The following is a 25,281-nucleotide window of genomic DNA, read 5'->3' on the forward strand; positions in this document are numbered from 1 at the left end:
CCCAGGGATGCAAGGATTCTTCAATATCCACAAATCAATCAATGTAATACACCACATTAACAAATTGAAAAATAAAAACCATATGGTTATCTCAATAGATGCAGAGAAAGCCTTTGACAAAATTCAACAGCCATTTATGATAAAAACTCTCCAGAAAGCAGGAATAGAAGGAACATACCTCAACATAATAAAAGCTATATATGACAAAACCACAGCAAACATTATCCTCAATGGTGAAAAATTGAAAGCATTTCCTCTAAAGTCAGGAACAAGACAAGGGTGCCCACTTTCACCATTACTATTCAACATAGTTTTGAAAGTTTTGGCCACAGCAATCACAGCAGAAAAAGAAATAAAAGGAATCCAAATGGGAAAAGAAGAAGTAAAACTCTCACTATTTGCAGATGACATGATCCTCTACATAGAAAACCCTAAAGACTCCACCAGAAAATTACTAGAACTAATCAATGACTATAGTAAAGTTGCAGGATATAAAATCAACACACAGAAATCCCTTGCATTCCTATACACTAATAATGAGAAAACAGAAAGAGAAATTAAGGAAACAATTCCATTCACCATTGCAACGAAAAGAATAAAATACTTAGGAATATATCTACCTAAAGAAACTAAAGACCTATATATAGAAAACTATAAAACACTGGTGAAAGAAATCAAAGAGGACACTAATAGATGGAGAAATATACCATGTTCATGGATTGGAAGAATCAATATAGTGAAAATGAGTATACTACCCAAAGCAATTTATAGATTCAATGCAATCCCTATCAAGCTACCAACGGTATTCTTCACAGAGCTAGAACAAATAATTTCACAATTTGTATGGAAATACAAAAAACCTCGAATAGCCAAAGCTATCTTGAGAAAGAAGAATGGAACTGGAGGAATCAACCTACCTGACTTCAGGCTCTACTACAAAGCCACAGATATCAAGACAGTATGGTACTGGCACAAAGACAGAAATATTGATCAATGGAACAAAATAGAAAGCCCAGAGATAAATCCACGCACATATGGACACCTTATCTTTGACAAAGGAGGCAAGAATATACAATGGATTAAAGACAATCTCTTTAACAAGTGGTGCTGGGAAATCTGGTCAACCACTTGTAAAAGAATGAAACTAGAACACTTTCTAACACCATACACAAAAATAAACTCAAAATGGATTAAAGATCTAAACATAAGACCAGAAACTATAAAATTCCTAGAGGAGAACATAGGCAAAACACTCTCTGACATATATCACAGCAGGATCCTCTATGACCCACCTCCCAGAATATTGGAAATAAAAGCAAAAATAAACAAATGGGACCTAATTAACCTTAAAAGCTTCTGCACATCAAAGGAAACTATTAGCAAGGTGAAAAGGCAGCTTTCAGAATGGGAGAAAATAATAGCAAATGAAGCAACTGACAAACAACTAATCTCAAAAATATACAAGCAACTCCTAGAGCTCAACTCCAGAAAAATAAATGACCCAATCAAAAACTGGGCCAAAGAACTAAATAGACATTTCTCCAAAGAAGACATACAGATGGCTAACAAACACATGAAAAGATGCTCAACATCACTCATTATCAGAGAAATGCAAATCAAAACCACTATGAGGTACCATTTCATGCCAGTCAGAATGACTGTGATCCAAAAGTCTATAAGCAATAAATGCTGGAGAGGGTGTGGAGAAAAGGGAACCCTCTTACACTGTTGGTGGGAATGCAAACTAGTACAGCCACTATGGAGAACAGTGTGGAGATTCCTTAAAAAACTGGAAATAGAACTGCCTTATGATCTAGCAATCCCACTGCTGGGCATACACACTGAGGAAACCAGAAGGGAAAGAGACACGTATACCCCAATGTTCATCACAGCACTGTTTACAATAGCCAGGACATGGAAGCAACCTAGATGTCCATCAGCAGATGAATGGATAAGAAAGCAGTGGTACATATACACAATGGAGTGTTACTCAGCCATTAAAAAGAATACATTTGAATCAGTTCTAATGAGGTGGATGAAACTGGAGCCTATTATACAGAGTGAAGTAAGCCAGAAAGAAAAACACCAATACAGTATACTAACACATATATATGGAATTTAGAAAGATGGTAACAATAACCCTGTGTACGAGACAGCAAAAGAGACACTGATGTATAGAACAGTCTTATGGACTCTGTTGCAGAGGGAGAGGGTGGGAAGATTTGGGAGAAAGGCATTGAAACATGTATAATATCATGTATGAAACGAGTTGCCAGTCCAGGTTCGATGTACGATACTGGATGCTTGGAGCTAGTGCACTGGGACGACCCAGAGGGATGGTATGAGGAGGGAGGAGGGAGGAGAGTTCAGGATGGGGAACACATGTATACCTGTGGTGGATTCATTTTGATATTTGGCAAAACTAACAGAATTTGTAAAGTTTAAAAATAAAATAAAATTTAAAATAAAAAAAAAAGAAAATACAAAAAAGAAAAAGACATGAAAAAATGCTTCTCAAAAAGAAATATTCAAATGGCAAATCAACATAAGAAAAGGTGCTCACCTTTACAGATTATTCACAATTACATGAATAGCTAAAATGAAAAAGACAAGGAGAACAATAGCTCAAATATACATTGAGTAGAATGAATATATAAATCATGGTGTTTTCATACAATATCAGTAAAACAAAACATTATTGCTACATGCAACAATGTGTGATTTTCACAAATATAATACTGAATCAAAAAAGCCAGTAAATACTGCATATTCCATATATATATAATTAGAAAACAAGAAAAATCACCTATGTATTATATAAGGATAGTGGTCAGCCTTAGAAGGATAATGCCTAGAAAGGCCGTGAAGATGTTGGCAATGTTTTATTTTTTAACTTGGATGCTGATTACCTGGTTTGTTCACTTATTTAAAAAATCCTTAAGCTGCATACTTGTACGTGTTATACTTTAATGTATACTGTTAGAAAAATTGCTGAAGAAACCATTTTTATGTTGTAATTAAGTTATATAGTGGAAGATATTAGAATATGATTTTTAAGAAAAAAGATGAAAAATAACCGACCTGGCCTCAAGTTTCTATGTGTGCTGAAGTGTTAAAACCTAGGCGGGACACAAGTTCCAAACATGTTTTCCTCTTTGAGTTTCCTGAGCTCTGACTTGGTTCTTCCAGTAAATTCTTGACTTGGTTGCTATCTGATCTTTGTGATACCGTTCTCAGCTTCCTGCCTGCCTCCAGCTTGGCTCAGCCCCATATGTGACCCCAGGTCCTCACGCCATGGACTGGATTTATTTATGTCCTATCTATAACTCCATCTCCTTGATTTTTACCACTCTGTCAGCAGTCTCTGATAAGCTTTTAATCTAAATTTATCACTATTCAGAAGAACACTGATAGGAAAAATAAAAATAATAAAGATTTATTTTACAGAAAACAGTAGTTCTCTCTCTGGGTTCTAGCTTTTGTAAAGCTATGAGAAATGAAAAGCATAGAATCTTTATCACAGAAAAAAGACACTAGGGCAAGAGTTGTAAAATCAAATACTCAAATGGGCCAGGCAAATTAAAAATGATACATTTCTGTAAATGAATTTATTTTCCTATTAAAAGAAAAACACATACTTATTTCCATTTTTTCTAAAATTATACAGCTCTTAGTCTAAACTTGTGGTACAGGGAAATACATATTTACCATATATTTGAAGAGTTGCTGCTGCTGCTAAGTCGCTTCAGTTGTGTCTGACTCTGTGCAACCCCATAGATGGCAGCCCACTAGGCTCCCCCGTCCCTGGGATTCTTCAGGCAAGAACACTGGAGTGGATTACCATTTCCTTCTCCAATGCATGAAAGTGAAAAGTGAAAGTGAAGTCGCTCAGTCGTGTCCGACTCCTAGCGACCCCAGGGACTGCAGCCCACCAGGCTCCTCCATCCATGGGATTTTCCAGGCAAGAGTACTGGAGTGGGGTGCCATTGCCTTCTCCGATTTGAAGAGTAACAGCAAATAAAATCATTAACGGCATCTCCTCTTAGGGCAGACATGAATAGGGGTAAAGTGTAGGGCTCATGACTTGCTGAAACAGGTAGCTGATATTCTGATCCACCATATGATGCTGTGGGAAAAATATAGATCTACTGCAAGCAGTTAGAATCTATATTTTTGGGTAAAATCCCCAACTCCTAAATTTTAATTAAAAACCTTAAAAGACTCTGAAAGTCAAATAAAAAATGTTTGGGTGTGGATTTGGCCAATGAACTGTTAGTTTGTAACCCCTGTTATGGGCTAGTTGCATATTCATTAAATTCATCCTTTTATTAAAGAAATTTCAGAGGACTATCCAAGATGACAATAACCAGACATGCTGGTGCAGCATACAAGTTTTGGAACAAACGTGGAAGGGTCAATTCAAGCACTAGTTCTCAGATCCAAAGATGGAAACAAGGTTTAGGTAAGTAAGCCAATTCATTCATTCACTCCATGAGCAGTTATTGGGTAGCTGCTCCCCAGATGTGCTTCAGTTTGGCTCAATTAGAATTATGTAATTATTCTGAAGTAAACAACCAAATATAAGCAAGTGCACAAACCAGGAAAACTTTTGGTCAAATGACAGGCCAGGATTTAAAATTCAGAAACCTTGACCCCTCTTTGGGAAAGCTTTTTGGGATCAGCTTTTATGGTAGTTACTTAGGGGTTAGTCCTGGAGGCTAGAGGGAAATTAAAAGCCTCTTGAAGGCTGACCTTTCAAACCAAAGTCTAGCCATTGCTCAATTCACATTCAAGATAGAGAAACAGAAGATAGAGAAAAAGTTCACCAGACACACACAGTGAAATAAATTCATGCAGAATAATATTTCGAAGTGGACATGCAGTTAGAGCTAAGATTGCAAGAGCTAAGGAGAGATACAAGGACAAAGTGACAAATAACTAACTCATTCCATGTCCTGCTGCTATTCCATGTCCCAGTTTTTGTTTTCAAGAAAAAGGCACAAAGAATAAAATGTCTGTCATCCCAGTAGCTTTTTTTCCTCCTTTCTGTAATAGGAAGAGAGTTGAGGTCATTATTCTTTTTTATCTTTCTTTTTTTTTTTTTAATGTTACTGTCTCCGGGGTCTAGTTTTTCCTTACATATACAGGCCAGTCTAATAAATATTTTGCTTCTCACAATACCACCCAAGGACTCAAACATTAATTATTTCAAATGACAGCAATTACTCTTTTATGTAGCATCAGTTCTCCAAGCTACTTAGGGACTTCCCAAAGATGTTGCAGCTGCCAATTCAAACCAGATTGAATGCAGAGCCGAAGTAAATTCTTTCCTGGAACTAAAGGGCGTCTTTCTGAACTTTGTTTACAGAATTTAATTTCTTCTCTCTTCAGTTCCAACAGAACTTGTGACAAAGAAATATGAAAACATTCTTTAGCAATTCCAAGGTCAAGACCATAGGACAAAAAGGGGCCCTGTGGTTTGTTCCTTTTTATCAACATTTGGTGCAGCAGAAAAAGGATTGTTAAATTCCCCTGTATTGAGGTAGTCAAAATCATGTCTGATTCAGAAAAAAAACAAACAAAAAAAACTTGGATAGGATTTTGTTTACCTAGACCTCGCCCTCAATAGAAAGGAATGGAAATGCTTGGCAAGCTCTGTCCACCCATGTTCCATCTCTGTACCCACTTCTTCTAGCCTGCTACTAGTGCTAAGTCACTTCAGTCGTGTCTGACTCTGTGCAACCCCATAGACAGCAGCCCACCAGGCTCCCCCGTCCCTGGGATTCTCCAGGCAAGAACACTGGAGTGGGTTGCCATTTCCTTCTCCAATGCATGAAAGTGAAAAGTGAAAGTGAAGTCACTCAGTCTTGTCCGACTCTTAGTGACCACGTGGACTGCAACCTACTAGGTTCCTCCGTCCATGGGATTTTCCCAGCAAGAGTACCGGAGTGGGGTGCCATTGCCTTCTCCATCTTCTAGCCTAACATCTGTTTATTCATCGGCATAGGATGGCGCCTTTGTCAGCATAGCAAAAGACTTCCTGTCTCCTGGATCTCTCAGCAATGACAGTCTCTAAAATATCATCTCTGAGGATCACTAGTATGACAGAAAAGGCTTAGATTTGGAGTCGGAATTCTTGCTGAGCAAGACAATTTCAATAGCCTCAGTTTTCTTATCTGTATCATGAGAATAAAGACCCAAAACCATTATCTATAGCTACAATCAAAATTAGATGAAGAATATGAAATATCCAGAATGGTACCTTAGGCAAAACAAGTTGAATCTGAATTCCTAAGAGAAATGCATCTTGAACATTAATCACAGTGTTATATGTTATTCACAAAATTGTAGAATAGTCAACTTGAATTATTTCTCAATATGTGTCTCTTTTATTGGTTTGAAAAAGCCTGAATACTCTAGAATTTTAATAAATTAAGCACATATTATTTTTTCAGAAGAGACTCAGGCTGCAAGTTATGCTGCTAGGAATACTAGCATGCCTGCATGCATACTACATTGCTTCTGTCGTGTCCGACTCTTTGAGAACTTGCAGACCCTGAGCCCCACCAGGTTCCTCTGTCCATGGGATTCTCCAGGCAAGAATACTGGAATGGATTGCCATGCCCTCCTCCAGGGGATTTTCCTGACCCAGGGATCAAACCCACATCTTTTACGTCTCTTGCACTGTGTTCTTTACCACTAGAACCATCTGGGAAACCTGAATACTAGTATACAACAACTCAAACACATTCCCTCACGCCCCCATGGACACATAAAAGTTTAATTCCAAGTTAAACTATCTAGAAAATTAATATGAAGGTCAAAATGGGACAGTTTTTCTAGTTGAAAACCCTGTTTATTTATTCTTTAATCCAAACATTTTTACAAATCTGAAAAAGAGGTTGATTACATTTTAAATATTCACTTCTGCCTATTTGGTTCTGTTTGGTTAAAGGGTGATGGGATTTGGCCAGGCTTTCTTCCCAGAATCAAGAGTCATTCTCTGAGGAAGAGTAGACTCACTCACTGTCTTGAAACACTGATGGTATGTACTATTCACTAGACTATGTGGGGAAACTGCATGCCTATAACTTTTTAAAAAAAATCTTTTACTAACATATAACATACCTACAGAAAAGTGTGCACATCATAAGAGTATGAAAGTGAAAGTGAAGTTGCTCAGTCGTGTCCGACTCTTTGCAACCCCGTGGACTGTAGCTTACCGGGCTCCTCTGTCCATGGGATTTTCCAGGCAATAGTCCTGGAGTGGATTGCCATTTCCTTCTCCAGGGGAATCTTCCCAACCCAGGGATGGCCCGGGTCTCCTGCATTGTAGACAGACGCTTTACCGTCTGAGCCACCAGGGAAGTCTTTTTAGAGTATAGCTCAACAGAATTTTAATAAACTGATTACATCCATGTAACTAGCACCCCCCCTAAAAAAAAAAAAAAAAACAGAACACCACCAGGAACTCAGAAATCTCCTGATGCCCCTCCCCATCTCTGCCCATCCAGGGGATAAGCTTAAAGCACTCAGAGGTTTTACCAGTTTGCATACATTACATAAAGTGACTCATACAGTATGTATGGCTTTTTGGTCTGGCTTCTTTTACTCAACAGTATGTTTGTGAGACTGATTCATATTTTTGCACCTATCTGTAGATCAATGTAGCATCCCATTGTGTGACTGTATCACAGTTGGTTTGCCTACTGTGCCGATGCATATTTATCTTTTTTATCCTTCCAGCTTTGGGCTTTTACAATTAGTGCTGTAAAAAGTATTCTGGTGCTGGCCTTTTGATAAGCATGTGTATGCATTTCTGTTGGTTACATACCTAGAAGTGGTATTTGAAAATTTAAAAATAAGCCTATCTTTATCTTTGGTAGATAATGCCAAACAGCCATCTAAAAATGGCTGTGCCAAAATCTATTCTTGTGAACAATATATGAGAATTCTGATTGACCCACATCCTTGTCAACACTTGCTATTGTCAGCCTTTTTCGTAGTAGGCATTCTTCTGAGTGTATAGTTATTATATGGAAATCATGTGTGCATGTGTATGTATATACTCAGTCATGTCCAACTCTTTGTGACCCCATGGACTGTAGCCTGCCAGGCTCCTCTGTCCATGGGATTTCCCAGGCAAGAACACTGAAGTGTTTTGCCATGACCTCTTCCAAGAAGAAGTCTAGTTGTAGAAGTAATTTCTAGGATCAAGAATCACACACCCACAGAGAAGAGCTGCCTACATAATCTTCACAAAGTAAAGACGCATTTGACCACAGTACAGCTGTGAGCTATTGGTCATAGCTTACAGTTTTTGAAACCACGTCTCAGATATATTGAAGCCACAAATAAGCTGGTTATCTTTCCATAGAGTAGTACTCTTCCTGTCCAGAAGTGGCATACCTAATGATTGCTAACAACTTTGTAAATAGACGCTGGCCATTCTCAAAGGCAATGAAAAAGAGTGAGTGGATGGATCACCACAAAGCCTTCAGGGAGATCAGAAAAAAACTTTATGGGCTTTTGCAATGGTACCTCTATAAATTTATCATTACTTGATATAAGAATTCCTTTTATTTTATTGAGGTACTTGTTAAGCATAGAGTCTGGAACCAAGCTGCCAGGATCTGACTCCTGATTCTCCTATTTACTAGCTGTCTTACCTTGCCCAGGTTTTTTAGTCTCCCCAGTTTCCTCATATGTAAAGTGTGGAAAATAATAGTATATGGTAAGAGTTGTCACGAAGGTTACATGTGAGTTCAATGAGCTATATGAAGTGCTAGAATACTGCTTAGCACATGGTAGGCATTACACAAATATTTGCCTCTATTTCATAATGTTATGTCATGAAACTATACCCCATCACCTAAGAGAACACTCCAGTAGTCCTCAAAACCTAATATTATATGTGGACAGACTATGGCCAAAGGAGACATTATCAGCCTTAGACTAACTCAGGAGTCATGAATTACCAAGTTAACCATGCTGATCAGTGTGACTTCTGGGATCTCTTGCATCTGTAAGATTCTCTAATTCTAGTGAGTATTGAAATAAGAAATGTGGCTTAATATTTATGCTTGCCAGCTTTTTTAATCTTGAAACTTCTTGCTTATTTCAAGGATGAAAGAGACCAGATAAAGAAGACCAATACCCTGAGTACCTTGGGATACTTATCCAGAAGTCAATCAAGAAATAAAGGTTAGTCTAGCTAAGAAGTTTTATGTGTTGAGTGCATTGTAGATAAAAAACAAAAAACAAAAACAAACAAACAAAAAAAAAACTGCCCAGTGATAAAGGGAAATTCAGTGTGTGGATAGTCAGGTTTCAGGCACATTGTTTCAGGAAAAGTCAAGAGTCTGGGTAGATTGTCTGTTAGACATGCATAGAAATAATGTCCTAAGGTCAGCTTTAATCCAAGCCTCAGAAAAGGCAAATAATTTGCACAAGGAAAAACTCTTTGAAATGGTCAGAGAATGTAGCTTCAACAGCAGCTTGGAAATTTGAAATGCTCAACTTTAGAAAGGTTGGCCCCCACATGACAGAAAGCTGCCGAATTAGCACGAACCCATTCCTAGTCTAACAAAGACTGATTTGATTCTCATCAGATATTGTTGTTCAACTGAGAGAGACTATTTCTGAATATTTGATAATAATTCTATAACCTCACAAAGATTTTCTACTTTTGCAAATAAAACCTCTAAATAATTCTGGAACCCTGCCCCTTCTTTAAGTCTGTATCTGGTCAATTGTTTTTGTTGGCACACATACACACATACAAATACGTCAATTTCTATCACAAATGATTCTAAAAAGTATCTGTTCAGACCTTTTTACTCTTCATTTTCTGGTACACTGCATGAAAGAAGCTTGGTAAGTCTGATTAGCAGATAATCCTAAAAGTGTGAAATAGGTGCCTCTCATGCATTATTTAAGGAAAATCTTCCTGTTACTTATTGAAAGAGATCCCTTCAAACATGTCTGAATTTTTAGAATGCACAAGCAATGAGACTTCCCTGTGGGAAACTCAATAATTCACTTGTAGTTTGTAAGTTCACTGAAGGTAAATTTGCTGAATGAAACTGAAAGCACCACCATTTCAATAGGAGGCTGTTTGTGGCAGTGATTAAACAGATCAACTTATTAAATATAACACTGAGTGATTTAACCAATGTATTTATTGCAACAGTTAAAAGACCAGTTGTACACTCCATGCAGCATAGCTGCTTAAACAGCTATAGTTCCTCAATGGTTATTTTCAGACCAGATTGCTTACATTTTAGTCTCCTTTATAAACCATTTCAAGGTCTCAATTTGTATTAAAGACAACCCTCATTCTATTTAGTACTTTAGCCAATAGAATGTACTGCAAGGATGGACTCAATTTCAGTTAAAAGGGCTTTAATTCTGACATAAGGAATGACCATGTTGAGTGTACAAATTAGGTTTGAATTTTATAGCCAAAGTGCCATGAAAATCATGGGCAATATTAAAGCTGCAAGTAAATGCCAACTTTTCTTTATTGAGCCAATATGCAAAGTTTGTTTTGAAGGCATCCATGTTTTGTTTTAAGCATCACTTCATCTGTCTTTGCAGCTGTTAATACAAAATCTAATTCATGGCAAGATCACCTTGGACCACTGCTCTCTCCATCTTTTCTCTTCTTTCCCATATCCCTTGGATTACTGCCCTTTCCATCTTTTCTCTTCTTTCCCATATTTTTCTCCTACTGTCTCCTCACCAACCCTCATATCTTTTCTCATCTTCTATACATGGGATAGGTCCTACTTATTTGCATTTTCAAATCAATTAAAATAAAAACCATCTGTATTTCAAACCCAGTATGTTATAAACTGTCCACTCTAAAAGACTATGTTCAGGAAATGGAATGTTAGCTAAAATATATTTTCATTAATATACTATTCTTCATAGTTAAGATGAGGGTTTGGACTCTGGCCAGAATGTAAGCTCCCATGAGAACAAGGAGTTATTTCTTACTATTTAATGGATATTTGAATTTTTTTCTTATAATTCGGATACTATTACTCTGGACTTTAATGACTTTACAGCAAACATCTTTACATTTATCAACATTAACAAGTCATTCTAGAATATTCCATGTGCCAGGCAACACATATGACAGCTGCAAAATTGCAATTATAATCCCTTTATGAGCAGAGGGACAAATCCCAATATAAAGTTGGGGGTTGGCACAGGTATAAAGAAAACAAAAGTTTGAGGGGATATGGTGGTAAATTTAAATTGGGTAAGTATTTTCAAATTTACAAAGGAGAATATGGAACAATCTTAAAGGGCTGATACAAATGTGAACAATTCGAATTCATCAATGATGAACATAATGTAACTCCAAGCAGTAAGCAAATCCAAGGTGAGTTGCGTAAGGTTCCAAGGTTGGACGTTGTGGTATTAAGAACCAGTAAAGATCCGCCTGCAACGCAGGAGAAACAGGAGACAAGGTTTTTTTTTTTTTTTTTTTTTTTAATTTTCTCTAAAGGGAGAACAATTCTTGGGGGCTTGGGGTACTTCTGAGATAAAGCCACTCTGCCAGGAGACAAGGTTTGATCCCTTGGTTGGGAAGATCCCCTGGAGGAAGGCATGGCAATCCACCCATTTTCTAGTGTTCCTGCCTAGAAAATCCCATGGACAGAGGAGCCTGATGGGCTAGAGTCCACAGGGTTGCAAAGAGTCAGACATGACTGTAGCGTCTGAGCAAAGATATTGTAGAAAACCAAGGAGTAGGAAATTAAGGAGCGAGAGGCCCATTTTCTTAGATGGCTCTTTCTGAAAGGCTTCCCAAAGCTAACTCAGTCTCCTGTTTCAGTCTTCAGCCTTCGACCAACTCTGCAGTCTGAGTGACTCTCTCACCCCTGCCCCTGTTGATCTTCATCCTGTCACACTGTTTACATCAGCCACAGCACTTACTATGATGTGAATTTATCATAATATGTCTTTTACTTCTCCTCACTGACGGGCGCTCCATGAGGTCACCACTGTGTCAATCTTTTTCATCACTGTAATCCTCAGAGCAGTGCCCAGCACATAACGGTTGAATGATTGATTAATTGACTGAAGGAATGAAAAACTGAAAGAATTAATTTGCTTCGGGGGAGAAGCAATAAACCTAATGGATGAGATAGCAGACGGAAAGATTAGTATTCAAATTTGGGCTAGGAACAAGTACTGGCTATATGTAATCAAGCGACTCAAGGGCTCTGCCTCTCCATTGCCTCATTTGTAATCTGGGTAGTGTTTCTTACCCTTCTCTGTGTTTGTGAAGACAAAGGAGCTATTTTATGAGACAAGATTTAGCATAGTATTTGTATTAGTCATCTACTGTGTTGTTGTTGTTTAGTCACTCGGTTGTGTTAGACTCTTTGTGATGCCGTGGATTGTGGCCTGCCAGGCTCCTCTGGCCATGTGGTTTCCCAGGCAAGAATACTGGAGTGAGTTGCCATTTCCTTCTCCAAGGTGTCTATTGTTATGTAACAAATTGTAGTTGACCCTTGAATAACATGAGCTTGAACTGAATGAGTCCACTTACACATGGATTTTTTCCCATTAAGTATGTACTTCAGCACCACATGATCCGAGGATAGGGAGGAACCATGTATAAGCAGGGCCAACTGTAAGTTATAATCAGATTTTCCAGTGACCAGAGGATAGGTACCACTAAACCCTAGTGATGTTCAGGGTCAACTGTACCCAAAAACATGCAAACTGGAAACAAAGAACATTTATTATCTCACCAGTTCCATGGGTCAGGAATCTAGGGGGTGCTATGCCAGGTCTCTCACAAGGCTGCAATTGAGATGTTAGCTGAGGCTGAAGCCACCTCAAGGCCCATCTTGGAGGATCTGCTTCTAAGTTCACCCATGAGCCTCTCTGAGGACTGTCTCATAACATAGCAGCTGGCATTCCCCACTGTGAGCACTCTAAGAGAAAGCTGAGAGAGCTCAGGACAAATCAGTCATTATAATCTAATCTCAGAAGTGATATCCCACCACTTAGTCATGTGAATTACTGAGTCTGCCTCACACTCAAGAGGAGGAGTTTCATCAGGGCAGGGGAGGTAGGTATCAATGCAGCCATCTTAGAGGCTGCCTACCACAATGCCTGAACAGTAATAATAATAAGCTAACATTAAACAGCTACTGTAGGGCTCCCAGACAGCCATTTTGCTTTTTTGCATTTCTTTTCCATGGGGATGGTCTTGATCCCTGTCTCCTGTACAATGTCACGAACCTCCATCCATAGTTCATCAGGAATTCTATCAGATCTAGTCCCTTAAATCTATTTCTCACTTCCACTGTATAATCATAAGGGATTTGATTTAGGTCATACCTGAATGGTCTAGTGGTTTTCCCTATTTTCTTCAATTTAAGTCTGAATTTGGCAATAAGGAGTTCATGATCTGAGCCACAGTCAGCTCCTGGTCTTGTTTTTGCTGACTGTATAGAGCTTCTCCATCTTTGGCTGCAAAGAATGTAATGAATCTGATTTCAGTGTTGACCATCTGGTAATGTCCATGTGTAGAGCCTTCTCTTGTGTTGTTGGAAGAGGGTGTTTGCTATGACCAGTGCATTTTCTTGGCAAAACTCTATTAGCCTTTGCCCTGCTTCATTCCGTATTCCAAACCAAATTTGCCTGTTACTCCAGGTGTTTCTTGACTTCCTACATTCGCATTCCAGTCCCCTATAATGAAAAGGACATCTCTTTTGGGTATTAGTTCTAAAAGGTCTTGTAGGTCTTCATAGAACCGTTCAACTTCAGCTTCTTCAGCATTCCTGGTTGGGGCATAGACTTGGATTACTGTGATATTGAATGGTTTGCCTTGGAAACAAACAGAGATCATTCTGTCGTTTTTGAGATTGCATCCAAGTACTGCATTTCGAACTCTTTTGTTGACCATGATGGCTACTCCATTTCTTCTGAGGAATTCCTGCCCGCAATAGTAGATATAATGGTCATCTGAGTTAAATTCACCCATTCCAGTCCATTTTAGTTCGCTGATTCCTAAAAGCAAAGGAGAAAAGGAAAGATATAAGCATCTGAATGCAGAGTTCCAAAGAATAGCAAGAAGAGATAAGAAAGCCTTCCTTAGGGATCAGTGCAAAGAAATAGAGGAAAACAACAGAATGGGAAAGACTAGAGATCTCTTCAAGAAAATTAGAGATACCAAGGGCACATTTCATGCAAAGATGGGCTCGATAAAGGGCAGAAATGGTATGGACCTAATAGAAGCAGACGATATTAAGAAGAGATGGCAAGAATACACAGAAGAACTGTACAAAAAAGATCTTCACACCCAAGATAATCACAATGGTGTGATCACTCACCTAGAGCCAGACATCCTGGAATGTGAAGTCAAGTGGGCCTTAGAAAGCATCACTATGAACAAGGCTAGTGGAGGTGACGAAATTCCAGTTGAGCTCTTTCAAATCCTGAAAGATGATGCTGTGAAAGTGCTGCACTCAATATGCCAGCAAATTTGGAAAACTCAGCAGTGGCCACAGGACTGGAAAAGGTCAGTTTTCATTCCAATCCCAATGAAAGGCAATGCCAAAGAATGCTCACTACTGCACAATTGCACTCATCTCACATGCTAGTAAAGTAATGCTCAAAATTCTCCAAGCCAGGCTTCAGCAATACATGAACCGTGAACTTCCAGATGTTCAAACTGGTTTTAGAAAAGGCAGAGGAACCAGAGATCAAATTGCCAACATCCGCTGGATCTCGAAAAAGCAAGAGAATTCCAGAAAAACATCTATTTCTGCTTTATTGACTATGCCAAAGCCTTTGACTGTGTGGATCACAATAAACTGTGGAAAATTCTGAAAGAGATAGGGAATACCAGACCACCTGAACTACCTATTGAGAAACCTGTATGCAGGTCAGGAAGCAACAGTTAGAATTGGACATGGAACAACAGACTGGTTTCCAAATAGGAAAAGGAGTACGTCAAGGCTGTATATTGTCACCCTGTTTATTTAACTTCTATGCAGAGCACATCATGAAAAATGCTGGATTGGAAGAAGCACAAGCTGGAATCAAGATTGCTGGGAGAAATATCAATAACCTCAGATATGCAGATGACACCACCCTTATGGCAGAAAGTGAAGAGGAACTAAAAAGCTTCTTGATGAAGGTGAAAGAGGAGAGTGAAAAAGTTGGCTTAAAGCTCAACATTCAGAAAACTAAGATCATGGGATCTGGTCTCATCACTTCATGGGAAATAGATGGGGAAATGGTGGAAACAGTGTCAGACTTTATTTTTGGGGGCTCCAAAATCACTGCAGATGGTGACTGCAGCCATGAAATTAAAAGACGCTTACTCCTTGGAAGGAAAGTTATGACCAACCTAGATAGCATATTGAAAAACAGAGATATTACTTTGCCAACAAAGGTCCGTCTAGTCAAGGCTATGGTTTTTCCTGTGGTCATGTATGGATGTGAGAGTTGGACTGTGAAGAAAGCTGAGCACCGAAGAATTGATGCTTTTGAACCGTGGTGTTGGAGAAGACTCTTGAGAGTCCCTTGGACTGCAAGGCGATCCAACCAGTCCATTCTGAAGGAGATCAGCCCTGGTATTTCTTTGGAAGGAGTGATGCTAAAGCTGAAACTCCAGTACTTTGGCCACCTCATGTGAAGAGTTGACTCATTGGAAAAGACTCTGATGCTGGGAGGGATTGCGGGCAGGAGGAGAAGGGGACGACAGAGGATGAGATGACTGGATGGCATCACTGACTCGATGGACGTGAGTTGGAGTGAACTCCGGGAGTTGGTAATGGACAGAGAGGCCTAGCGTTCTGCGATTCATGGGGTCGCAAAGAGTCGGACAAGACTGAGCGACTGAACTGAACTGAACTGAACATTAAACATGGTTTACTGCCTGCCAGCAAAGGTACTTTATGTGTATTATGTATTTAATTCTCATACAGTGCTGTGAAGGAGGTAGAATTGTTAGCCTCACTTAATGGACGAGGAAACTGTGGTAAGCCCCAGTGTTACTAGTAGCATCCTCAGGCTTTAAAACACAAGAATCTGACCCCAGGATCATGGTCTTAACCTCATTGCTAAACTTCCTCCCAGAGAAGAGTTTAATAAAAGGCAGCTGTTGCCATTAAATTCAAGGATCATGAGTGAAAAGATGATTCAAGGAGCAGAGGCAAAGAAAGACCCAGAAGACAGGTAGCTGGATTCAGGAAACTGAAAGAAGGAGATGAAATGTCACATCCAGGAGAAAACACAGTGTCTTGTGGGTTAAGACAGGGATTAGGGCTACCATGAGAGAATCTTGGTGGTTAAATGATACATGACTAACTCAAATGTAAAAGAGCCTTGGTGAAGACAGAATCATAGCTTTACGATACAGAACAGCATCGTAGGCGTGGATCCCTGGGCAAGATTTTTAGAACCTTAATTTGCCACAATATAATAATAAAATATTATCATTTTTTTTCTAGTCTAGGGGCATTCAGGATAAAAGTTTTGGGACTCCCAGACTAAGTTATTGTTTGTGGTTAGAGGTGGCGGGGGGGAGAGTATTTACTGAAATGACATGTACTCTTTCATCTGTTTCCCTAAACATACAAATATGTTTCAAAAAACATCCATGATTCAAGAGCCAAGTTTGCATCACATTCCTGGACAGGAAATAAGGACTCTGCACATGACACCTGGCAAACCATCTCGCTATTCAGGACCTTCGGAACACTTGCTATGATCCTGGCAAAAGTAAATTACTGAAGAGAGAAACAGCAGCCTCTCCCTTCTAAGTTAAACAAATGGTCAAAACATTTGGTTAGAGGACAGGAAACAGCAGATAAATGTAATTTCGTCTGAACTCATGCTTGCTAGCCATATCCAAAAAGTTTCAAAGGAAGCCACAGCTGGTGTTCAGATAATTACCCAGTAGTTGTAGCAAAGCCATAGAAGAAACTGACATGGACCACTGAATTTTTTAAGGAAACAGAAAAAAAAAAAAAAAAAAATGATTCCTTGACCACTCTCTAACTCAGCGCCAGAATGTGAAGCAGAGAAGTATGAATAACATGTAACAATTTCTTTTTTGCAAAATATGACTCACTTTAAGAAATGTAGTGTGAAATTTTTAAGTTGGAGAATAAATTATTTTGAGGGTGACTACTGCATTTATAAGCATTGTTTAATTTAGGAAAGGATTCTGGTAAGACTTCAGAGTTTCTATTTTTCAAAAGTTTTCTTGGAATTGTGACATTGCAAATTTTTGGAGCTGGAGAGAACGTTGGAGGTCAGGGTATATCTGAAAAGTGTTGTTTGAGGAAGAAGGAGATCAAAATGCTGCTAGTAAAATAAAGTTTTACCTTATATTTCTGACTGGTCAGAAATTAGATTAGGACAAGGATAGGCTGGATGTATCATGGAATTTGCTTCTTTCCCTAATAAATTTTTACACATGACTAAGGCATCTGGTCCCATCACTTCATGGCAAATAGATGGGGTAACAGTGGAAACAGTGTGAGACTTTATTTTTCTGGGCTCCAAAATCATGGCAGATGGTGATTACAGCCATGAAATTAAAAGACGCTTACTCCTGGGAAGGAAAGTTATGACCAACCTAGATAGCATATTAAAAAGCAGAGATATTACTTTGCCAACAAAGGTCCATCTAATCAAGGCTATGGTTTTTCCAGTGGTCATGTATGGATGTGAGAGTTGGAGTGTGAAGAAAGCTGAGCGCCGAAGAATTGATGCTTTTGAACTGTGGTGTTGGAGAAGACTCTTGAGAGTCCCTTGGACTGCAAGGAGATCCAACCAGTCCATCCTAAAGGAGATCAGTCCTGGGTGTTCATTGGAAGGACTGATGCTGAGGCTGAAACTCCATTACTTTGGCCACTTCATGCAAAGAGTTGACTCATTGGAAAAGACCTTCTTGCTGGGAGAGATTGGGGGCAGGAGAAGGGGATGACAGAGAATGAGATGGCTGGATGGCATCACCGACTCGATGCACATGATTTTGGGTGTACTCCTGGAATTGGTGATGGACAGGGAGGCCTGGCGGGCTGCGGTTCATGGGGTCGCAGAGTCAGACACGACTGAGAGACTGAACTGAACTGAACTGAACAAGCTGGGGCTGTTCTTCAGGACATTATCCAAGGAGTTTACCAGTAGCCAGCGCTTCAGGTTCTTGCCCCATTAGCCCAGTTAAAATGAACTGTCTTTTTTTTTCCCCCTTAATTTATCGGCTGCACTGGGTCTTTGTTGCTGCATGAGTTTTTTCTAGTTGTGGCGAGCAGGGCCTATCTAGATGTGGTTCTTATTTAGGTGGCTTCTTATTTAGGTGGCTTCTCTTGTTGCAGAGCACAGGCTCTGTAGTGAGGGCTTGGTGGCTCAGACAGTAAAACATCTGCCTGCAATGAGGAATACCTGGGTTCCATCCCTGGGTTGGGAAGATCCCCTGGAGAAGGAAATGACAATCCACTCCAACACTCTTGCCTGGAAAATCCCATGGATGTGGGAGCCTGGTAGGCTACAGTCCCCGGCGTCACAAAGAGTCAGACACAACTGAGCGACTTCACTTTCCTAATAAGTAATTGTGGCTTAGAATAAAGATGCACAGGAAAGACCTCTTTCAGAATCTTCATGTTGTATTTATTGCATTTACCTTGTCCCAAAGCAGTTATACATGAAGAGAATTTCATGTTGAAATTCTCGTAAAGGAGTGGGATCTCAGAGCTGTTGAAAACCATGGAACTCTATGATATTCTTTGAGTACTCCTATAGCAGTAGTTTATACTTCACCATCAAAGTCAATATAAAACATTTAAATAGAAACCCTTTGAAGGCAGAGTCCAGTCTACCTCATCTTTGTATTCCGTGCTCCACACAAGGTGCCCAGTGAGTTTCCATGAACATTAAACGGTGATTGATAACACGACTTAGTGTAGCAGCAGTGAAGGCTCCGATTGGCATGTCCATCTCCAGATACCTACACCCTCTACGTCTGACAACCTGAGCGAATCACACCCACATTCAGAGGTCATAAGTTTCTTTAGGAGTCCTGGGTGATTCATGAAAGCACATGTCTATTATTTAGTTAATCTGTTTATTGAGTATTTTCATGTTGGGCAGTATCCCAGGTGCTGAGGATCAAAAGATAAACAAGACACAAAGCTGTTTTGTGTCTTGCAAAAAAAGGGGCATATTTCTTTTACACTAAAAACATGACTCATTTCATAACATTTATGTGTACATTCAACTTGCCAGAAATATATCTATTACTTACAGATCTGTACATCTAGAGTGAAACAAACAAAAAAGTACTCAAAATCTATCACTTACCTATATAGAAAGTACATCTCATCTTTGCAAATGAATTGAGCACACATAAATAGGCAGCTGTAGCAAAGCTGAAATGATAAATACAGCTACTTTTCCAAAAATGATTGAAGTTCCAGATCTATTTTATCACTTGCCAGGCACATAAACTTGTACAAGTCATCTGTAAAAGGGGTGAATGAAATTTGTCCCACGTTACTATAGTCCCAGCATTCAGCCTATAGTAAATACACAATAAATATTTCTTAAGTAAATCACTGAATAAACATGTATCTTATCTATGTTATAAAACGTCTTCTTATTTTCTTAGAATATAAAAAACCCTGGGAGATCATCCTTTGGAACGGAAGGATGAAAGTGTGAAATCACTTTCATTCAACAAATAGTTTTTGAGCACTTAATCAGTTCAGTCACTCAGTCATGTCCGACTGTTTGCGACCCCATGAACTGCAGCATGCCAGGCCTCCCTGTCCATCACCAACTCCCAGAGTCCACCCAAACCCATGTCCATTGAGTCAGTGATGCCATCTAGCCATCTCATCCTCTGTCGTCCTCTTCTCCTCCTGCCCTCAACCTTTCCCAGCAAAAGGGTCTTTTCCAATGAGTCAGCTCTTTGCAGCAGGTGGCCAAAGTATTGGAATTTCAGCTTCAACATCAATCCTTCCAATGAACACACAGGACTGATCTTTAGGATGGACTGATTGGATCTCCTTGCAGTCCAAGGGACTCTCAAGAGTCTTCTCCAACACCACAGTTCAAAAGCATCAATTCTTCGGCACTCAGCTTTCTTTATAGTCCAACTCTCACATCCATACATGACCACTGGAAAAACCATAGCCTTGACTAGATGGACCTTTGTTGACAAAGTAATGTCTCTACTTTTGAATATGCTGTCTAGGTTGGTCATAACTTTCTTTCCAAGGAGTAAGCATCTTTTAATTTCATGGCTGCAATCACCATCTGCAGTGATTTTGGAGCCCCCCAAAAATAAAGTCAGCCACTGTTTCCACTGTTTCTCCATCTATTTGCCATGAAGTGATGGGACCAGATGCCATGATCTTAGTTTTCTGAATGTTGAGCTTTAAGCCAACTTTTTCACTCTCCTCTTTCACTTTCATCAAGAGGCTCTTTAGTTCCTCTTCACTTTCTGCCGTAAGGGTGGTGTCATCTGCATATCTGAGGTTATTGATATTTTTCCCGGCAATCTTGATTCCAGCTTGTGCTTTATCCAGCCCAGTGTTTCTCATGATGTACTCTGCATATAAGTTAAATAAGTAGGGTAACAATATACAGCCTTGATGTACTCCTTTTCCTATTTGGAACCAGTCTGTTGTTTCATGTCCAGTTCTAACTGTTGCTTCCTGACCTACACTTAATATAACACATATAGTACATGCCAGATTCTGTGCTGAGCTCCATGGATCAAGTCTCCTGGTGGAGGAAGGCAAATTATGAGATTATTTCAGAAATGCAAGTAATATCTAGAATATTGTCATTGTCAAAAAGAATACAAATGATATGCAGTCTGGCTCTGAAATTGCATCATTTTTCCTCATGAGTAGCAACTGGTAAGAGTGCCAACTTTGAAAATGATCCTGTTTTCATCTATAGTAATTTTGCTTTTCTCTTTCTTCTAATCCTCTTTGTATTTTCTCTCTATATATATTTTTGGTCAAGCCACATGCATTGAAATAATCCTTTTCAAGGATAACTTTCAAATATGTTTTACAACCAGCAGTTCAGGCAACAACGTCACACAGGTCATGGTGCTGAAGCCCAGGTCTGGGTGTCCCTTGATGTTCTGCATGTTACCTCTTTAGACACAAAGAGATTACGAAGAGATTCTGAGAAAGGTCCTGAGGAGGGGTGGGGCTGCAGTGGCAGATGATGGAAGGATTTGGGCTCAGGATAGTATCTACCTACCCAAGCTATAAGGTAGTATTTCAACACCATAAATGGCACTGCCATGCCAGATGAAAAATAAAGCTTCTGCATAGTTAGTGTCTGGCTATGGCAGAGCTTCATGTAATGCGAAGCTTTAAGAATGTTTGCTCTGCTTCCATATACTCTGCAAAATGAAAACAATCACCATTAGGATCCATATTTCAAAGGAGCCATGCATGGACTTGCATATAAACTCTTGGCTTTTTATTAAAATGACAGCTTCTAGTTTGTGTTATACATAAAGTTGGGTAGAAATCACAGAGTCTTTGCTGTTTCCTATTCTCCCTGGAAATAGTGTTTTAAACTTTCTATGCCAACTTTCCTACTGTTTACACCCATGGACCTAGTCCCGTGGATTTCCCAAAACGGCAAGTAGTACACTCAAAGTACTAAGAAGCTAACATTTCAGTTATGATTATATCCTGTTTATGTGAATTGTTACTTATTTAAAAAGTAGTCTGGGTTGCTTCTGGTTGTTTGGAGTAGGAGGAAGAATGAAGGAAAACAGGAATAACCTTGTTTGCCTTTAGTTCCAAAGGGGAGGCTCGTTTCACTATAAAGAATTGGGTAATACTGGAGGAATCAAGGGGAGGCCCCCTTGGAAGGTGGTGTTCCTGAGACAGAGAAATGAGAACAGCAAGGGCAACGAGGCCTCTCCATGAAGACAGGCAGCCTGGTGGGCAGTGGAGGAAAAGTCCACTGAGCACTCATCCATGAGTGGCCAGGAGGACAAGAAATAATTCTGAGGAAAAATAAGGCAGAAAATGATCTTGACTCACTTGAACTTCTGGTTTTGTTCCATATTAATGGTCATTGTAATCTTGAGTCATTAAGTGCAATGAAAAGATTTTTGAGGTGCTGACAAAATGAAGAAAATGGGAATTGGACCTATTGAAATAAAGTGATTGTTCCTTTCTTTCTCCCTTCTCCCTTCCCTGTTGTTTTCTTCCCTTTCTTCCCACTTCCTCCCATTCTTCTTCCTTTCCTTTTTCCCTCTTCTTCTCCCTTCTCTCTCTTTCCTCTGAGGGAAGGAAAGGGCTGTGTTCAGTTGACTCTCATGAGGCTTAACTCGAAAGTCCATCTGGTTTCTCTAGAAATTAAATCTCATTAGGAGCCAATGTGTCTCTACCACAGATAACTAATCCCTTGAACAGATCCCTTTCCAAAATTGCAAAATTAGAAAGACTTTCCCATTTGTCAGCCCTATTCATGCCTCTCTCCCCAACCCCTACCCAAACACACATGTGAAGATGCTGCTGTTGCTGCTGCTAAGTCGCTTCAGTCGTGTCTGACTCTGTGCGACCCCATAGACGGCAGCCCATCAGGCTCCCCCGTCCCTGGGATTCTCCAGGCAAGAACACTGGAGTGGGTTGCCATTTCCTTCTCCAATGCATGAAAGTGAAAAGTGAAAGTGAAGTTGCTCAGTCATGTCCAACTGGGTTGCCATTTCCTTCTCCAATGCATGAAAGTGAAAAGTGAAAATGAAGTTGCTCAGTCGTGTCCAACTCTTAGCGACCCCACAGACTGCGGCCCACCAGGCTCCTCTGTCCATGGGATTTTCCAGGCAAGAGTGCTGGAGTGGGGTGCCATTGCCTTCTCCGATGTGAAGACGACCTTCAGGTATAAAACTAAGCTAAGAAGAAATCCATAACCTGCTCATTTTTAGAATAGAACAGATCATCAATGCTCTCACCACTGTTTTCATATTTTCTAGTGTAATACCTATCATAAAAGAGGCATTCAGAGGAAAAAAAAATTCTTGAAAAAATTATGACAAACTCATAAATATAGTCTACATACAGAGAGTCTAAATATGGACTTTCTTCAGTGTCATATTTCCATGGAACAGCGTCAGTTTCCTGGTTAGTTTCACAATAAAATTAATTGCCTTTATCAAGTTTTATCATTTTTACAACAGACATCTATTCGATAAGTAGTGAGCAAAGAGTCAGATTCATTCATTTTCTTTTCAGCAAGCATTAATCATGTCAAATACTGTGTGCCAAATACAACTGTAAACAAGATAGAGTCTGCTGGTGTCCTGGAAGAGCTTACCTTCTATTGGATTACTTAAGCAGCTCAGATTGGGAATGGGCCAGACTCTCCAGAGCTAAGTGATTCTCTCCAATGTATTATTCAAAATTTTCATTACTACACATTGTGGATAGTCACTGTCTCTAGCTGAAAACTGCAGAAGTGAAAGTCATGAACACTCAACTTAGACTGCAAGTACATCGAAGCAACTAGCACCTCTAAAGCAGCTAGGAAGCTGGTTTTACCTTCCAGAATCAGTGTCACTTCCTTATACCGGGGAAGTGATATTGCTTTAATGTGCATCTTTTTAGCCCCTAAAAAAATAATTTGGAGCTTAAAACTTACTCTTCCCCACCCCCCCAATAGCAATAATTAAAGAAAACCCTAAAGCTCGGACAACTGACAAATATTCAGTAATATGCATGCTATGACTTATTTTTCCCAGGAGTGAGCATAAATTTGCACTGTTTTTACCACATTCGTAGGTCCAGTTTTCTCTGTTAAACAATGGCTAACATGAGAAAATCCATTCATGGGTGTGGTTCATGGCCTGGAACATGGTCAAGGAGCTACCCCCATGGGACTGGCAATTACTTGTGGTGAGTCTGGAATCACAGTGCAATCTGTTCCTGGGCCCACACTCGGACAGGCCTTGCCCAAGGAATTGTCTGTGTGTGCAACACACGGGAAGGAATTAAGACAGGCTGGAACCTGGGACCTGGAACCCTTTGCTGTAAAGCTTGCACCTGGAGAAACATCTACTCAAACTACAAAATACAAAGAAACTACAAGAGACTAAAAATACTTGTGCCTGTGCAGCTGGGGCAGTTTCTGGACAAAAGATACAAAAAGACCCAAAACTCCAACTGCCAATTCTGAAGAGCCAGTAGCATAAGCAGGGTACTGCACATGCCCTTTGCACTCAGTACCACCCAGTTCAGTTCAGTTCATTTCAGTCGCTCAGTCGTGTCCAACTCTTTGGGACTCCATGAATTGCAGCACCCCTGGCCTCCCTGTCCATCACCATCTCCCGGAGTTCACTCGAATTCACGTCCAGCGAGTCAGTGATGCCATCCAGCCATCTCATCCTCTGTCGTCCCCTTCTCCTACTGCTCCAAATCCCTCCCAACATCAGAGTCTTTTCCAATGAGTCAACTCTTTGCATGAGGTGGCCAAAGTATTGGAGTTTCAGCTTTAGCATCATTCCTTCCAAAGAAATCCCAGGGCTGATCTCCTTCAGAATGGACTGGTTGGATCTCCTTGCAGTCCAAGGGACTCTCAAGAGTCTTCTCCAACACCACAGTTCAAAAGCATTGATTCTTCGGCACTCAGCTTTCTTCACAGTCCAACTCTCACATCCATACATGACTACTGGAAAAACCATAGCCCTGACTAGATGGACCTTTGTTGGCAAAGTAATGTCTCGCTTTTCAATATGCTATCTAGGTTGGTCATAATTTTCCTTCCAAGGAGTAGGCGTCTTTTAATTTCATGGCTGCAGTCACCATCTGTAGTGATTTTAGAGCCCAGAAAAATAAAGTCTGACACTGTTTCCACTGTTTCCCCATCTATTTCCCATGAAGTGATGGGACCAGATGCCATGATCTTCGTTTTCTGAATGTTGAGCTTTAAGCCAACTTTTTCACTCTCCACTTTCACTTTCATCAAGAGGCTTTTTAGTTCCTCTTCAGTTTCTGCCATAAGGGTGGTGTCATCTGCATATCTGAGGTTATCGATATTTCTCCCAGCAATCTTGATTCCAGCTTGTGCTTCTTCCAGCCCAGCGTTTCTCCTGATGTACTCTGTATAGAAGTTAAATAAACAGGGTGACAATATACAGCCTTGACGAACTCCTTTTCCTATTTGGAACAAGTCTGTTGTTCCATGTCCAGTTCTAACTGTTGCTTCCTGACCTGCATACAGGTTTCTCGAGAGGCAGGTCAGGTGGTTTAGTATTCCCAT

General features: G+C 39.9%; 1 long non-coding RNA gene across 1 annotated transcript in view; it reads left to right on the forward strand.

Annotated features, from left to right (window-relative positions):
• Positions 1–1,258: 1,258 nt before the first annotated feature.
• The window catches only part of LOC104975941 (uncharacterized), a 30,060-nt gene continuing 6,037 nt past the window's right edge, over positions 1,259–25,281 (forward strand). The window contains exons 1-3 of the long non-coding RNA XR_003032809.2: positions 1,259–4,462; positions 6,956–7,045; positions 9,126–9,204. This is a non-coding gene — a long non-coding RNA (uncharacterized lncRNA). The remainder of the gene's footprint in view (positions 4,463–6,955; positions 7,046–9,125; positions 9,205–25,281) is intronic.

The sequence above is a fragment of the Bos taurus genome, chromosome 26 (assembly GCF_002263795.3).
Source record: "Bos taurus isolate L1 Dominette 01449 registration number 42190680 breed Hereford chromosome 26, ARS-UCD2.0, whole genome shotgun sequence".
In the NCBI taxonomy this organism is placed as follows: Eukaryota; Metazoa; Chordata; class Mammalia; order Artiodactyla; family Bovidae; genus Bos; species Bos taurus.